This window comes from Sinocyclocheilus anshuiensis, unplaced genomic scaffold (assembly GCF_001515605.1).
Source record: "Sinocyclocheilus anshuiensis isolate Anshui unplaced genomic scaffold, SAMN03320099.WGS_v1.1 scaffold1102, whole genome shotgun sequence".
In the NCBI taxonomy this organism is placed as follows: domain Eukaryota; kingdom Metazoa; phylum Chordata; class Actinopteri; order Cypriniformes; family Cyprinidae; genus Sinocyclocheilus; species Sinocyclocheilus anshuiensis.
In genome coordinates this window covers 1,320,908-1,324,945 of record NW_015539924.1, presented here as the reverse complement: position 1 = coordinate 1,324,945, position 4,038 = coordinate 1,320,908, and the positions used below count along the sequence as shown (strand labels likewise).

The window sequence follows — 4,038 nt, the reverse complement described above, 5'->3', positions numbered from 1 at the left end:
TATAGATAGATAGATAGATAGATAGATAGATAGATAATTTTATATATATTTATATTTATTTTATAATTATTATTTTATATCTTTCAAACATTTTTAAAGCTCTTTTGAACATAGAATCTGAGCAGCACAACATCACAATATACAGTATGCTGTATATGGTACATCTCCTGAGGGATAATCATCCTAACATGAGAGGATTTGATCTCAATCCATCCTTTGAGAACATTCATCACATATTTTATCACCCCAAACAAGCTCAGGGATGAATATGTACAACAAAGGCACCTAATATTGCTATAGAACCAAGCAAAACACCCACCCACCAGCACGTCCACAATCCCACATACACCAATACAACTGGGCCCTGAATGGAAAATAGCAGTAATGATCTGACGCTCGCTCTCCTGTGCAGAACAGACAAGAGAGCAGTGCTGGTGATGCCACGCTCTGTCAGTATAGAGCTGGATGACAGAAGGCACGGAAGCCTGAACAGCCTGGTTGCCATGGAAGTGAAATTCTCTTTCAGCTTGCTTTCCCTGCCTCCCTCACCCTCTGTTCTTCAAAGAATGCCTTTTCTCTCTCTCACACACACACACACACACACACATGCATACACACAACCTCAGTCAGAAATGACAACGTGGCCATGCAAGAACAAAATCAGGGGTTCAGTGTGCAAGTGCAAATGTGTAGGTTTGGTCTCTTTCACTGTCACTGCATTAATTAAATAATTCAACAATATTTAATTTATATATTGCACATTTTATACACAATGGTATTTCAAAGTGCTTTGCATCTGCGCTATAAAGAAAATAAGACATACAAGTCAAGTTTAACATTTTTAAGAACATAAATTTGAATATGAAAAATAAAAAATTGTTTAAAAAATAAAAAGACAAAAGAAGTATAAATAAATGGGCATAAAGTGAAACTAAATAATGCAGTGCAATAATATGGGAGCTGGTTCCAGCTGTAGGTGGTATAAGAGGTGTATTATGTTTATATTCTTCAAGTACATCCGCAATGATTTATAAATTAGCAAACTTTAAAATCAATTTTAAATGTGACTGTAAGTCAAACGCTGAGGTGATTAGCTCAGTTTATTTGGTTCGGTATGAATCATTCTGTATGAGCTGCAGCTGTCTGGTGGTTTTTTGGGGGAAGGCCGGTAAGGAATCAGTTACAGTAGTCCATCTTGCTGCTAATGAAAAATGAGTTAAATGTTTTGTAATGTTGACACAGCCACTGCCCTTATCAACCAGATGCAATGGCTGCTTTTATGAACTCTGTAAACTAATGCACATTTATTAGTAATAGCAGGTTTCAAGCAAGTTGCCCAGCAAGTTGCAAAAGTAAAAACAAAGTTGATGTGTTATGGATAGACAGACAGACAGACAGACAAACAGACAATGAATGAATGAATGAATGAATGAATGAATGAATGAATAATTAAATACATTTTATTTGCTGAATTTGATGTTGCTGTTTTATTTACTAGGGATTGTAAGGTACTATTTTCTTCAAAACTGCCATGGAACAATACTTGTTATGTGAATACTTTTTTTTTTTTTTAGGTTTATACATTCTAATGAGTAGAAAAATATTTTTTAACATACATTTAACACACACACACACACAAATATTTAATGTATTTACATCTATAAATATATTTAAATTTTTTCATACGTGCACACACACACACACACACACACATATATATATATATATATATATATATATACACATATACATACACATCCAATAATTCTAATAATTAGAAAACCTAATTAAATTTTTTACATTATATTTTGATAATCTGTTGGCTTTAGATCAATTGTAATATAAAAGCCAATAATTTAATTTTGAAAAAAATAAAATTAATTAAAAAAATAAAATTACTATGTTGATATATGGCTATATTTATCGCATCTAGCAGCTTTATTTTCTTTTTCTGAAACCAATTGAGAGTTTCCTTGGCTGTGTGTTTGGGATCATTGTCTTGCTGATATGTCCACCCTTGTTTCATCTTCATCGTCCTGGTAGATGGTGTGACACGTTGGTCATGAGACACCTTTTTATAGGCCATCAGCTGGGACTGAACCAACTAATATTAATTTCCACCGACTAGGGGCAGGATTGCTTTCTAATTACTGATAGATTTCTGCTGTTGTCTTGGCTTTCCATGCCTTTTTGCACCTACCTTTCTTCATGTGTTCAATACTTTTTCCCTGGGTCATTCCACTTTATTGCACAGAACTTAATTTCTGAACTTGTTTTGTTTTCTTTGTATGTATGCATTACTTGGGTTGTTACCGACATCTGGTGAAAATTTCTATCTATCTATCTCTCTCTCTATTTTCTGTATAGACATATATATATATATATATATATATATATATATAAGTTTTGAAAACCCCTGTTGTAGACCATAAAGACCAAACTGACACATGAACCAGCTGTTGCTTGTTGCTTACAAACCTAACTTAATGACAGTTTATTTGCATTATAATGTAGCATATGCAAAAAAGCTGCCAAATTCATTGGCTGTCTGACCTATCGCGTGTGTTTCCGGTGAAAGGTGCCACCCAATGGCAGTCCGTCTTTTTCCCCCTGACTCGGCTGCTGTGCTCTCTGACCCCAGTGGCAGCGAACGTTTATTGCACTCGTCTCTCTCGGGCTCCCCCTCTTCCCAAGTCGAGGCTGTTCTCTCTCTCCTGTCTCCCTCCTTCCTCGTCTGTCGCATTTCAGTGAGAGCGGTAGTGGAGAGAGACCCCGGGGGTCGAAGGTTCTGCCCTGGCCACCGCGACCTCAACCTCTCACGGCTTCCGAAATATCCGATGACCGTCGTCTTTGACACATCAGCGGACAACCCCCCGAGCGGTTTTGGGCCAAAAGAGAAGGTACACTCAAGTCGCTTTTGAAGAAGATAGCTGGGGAGAAAACAGCGAGGCACAAAGCGGTAATGGGTTAGAGGTGGCTGGTTGTCATGTTCGAGGGAACCCGTTTAGAACGTTGCCTCGGATACATTGGAACATTTTTACATCAGCGCAACGGATACATTTTAACATTTTCGCTGCAATACGTTGTAACATTTTCGCGCCGTCAAGTTTCTTTCACGTTCATAGCTCGGCGTCTGAATAAAGGAATTATGTAGAAAGCGGTCATATTTATTGGGTTTTATGGGCTCCTGCCTTGCTTTGTGCACAAATTATTCTTTATCAACGGGTTATTTATGCTATTTGAATGAACGTTTTTGATTTAGCTGCCTCATAGTAAGCAGAACAGATTTCGCATTATCCGTACAATGAAATATAGACTTCCCTCGTGCAGTCTGACGCCAGTTTAGAAGCTTGGCTTTTGTTGACAGATAAGTATAGAGTCAGACGCTGCCAGCTCACCGCAAGCTGTTGGTCATAAGTGTTATTAATGTGGCCGGTCTGAAGTCGTCCAGCGAGGGTGCGAAAAGTTCAAGTTTTTGGCAAAAGGTTGGCGCGGCGAACAAAATAAACGAATGCAGGTAACAATGAGGGAGAATTGTTCTTAAAACAATCTTGTGTATGTGTTTAATTACCTGCAGAACGTATTAACACGACTTAAGATCGATAAATAGACATTAATTTTTTTAAACAATGAATTGAGCTTTTCTCTTTGTTGTTATAGGGATAAGGTACAATTATTTGGTCATTAATATAAAATATACTCTGACAGGGTGGTTAGGACCCCAATGCAAAAATATTAATGATCATAACTATTACTCCTTGTTACTTCTATGGACTAGTTATGTATTGTATTTGGTTACAATGTAACTTTATTTTGCTTTATTTTATGTTGTCTGCTATTCACCTCTTTGTTCTTCTGAGCATTTTTTTGCAACTTCTAAAGTTCTAGCATCTATGAAAGGGTTTATGCTCATAAAATTAATACTGGAGTAAAACTTGCTTGTGTTGGTATGAAAAGTACTTAATCCTGCTTGGTAAATTAAAAAAAAACAAAAATTAAGCTTTACATATAAACTGAACTAATACTTTTCAAAGGGAT

The 4,038-nt window shown here is 36.6% G+C and overlaps 1 protein-coding gene across 2 annotated transcripts in view; it reads left to right on the top strand.

Moving 5' to 3' along the window:
* The first annotated feature begins 2,617 nt into the window (after positions 1 to 2,617).
* mpped2 (metallophosphoesterase domain containing 2b) overlaps positions 2,618 to 4,038 on the top strand; it is a 43,802-nt gene continuing 42,381 nt past the window's right edge. Inside the window, exon 1 of one of the 2 annotated variants that reach the window (XM_016483739.1) lies at positions 2,618 to 2,900. The gene's annotated coding sequence lies outside the window, so the exon portion shown is untranslated. Of the gene's footprint in view, positions 2,901 to 3,428; positions 3,518 to 4,038 lie in introns of those variants that run through there. The other variant, XM_016483740.1, reaches the window with a different exon arrangement.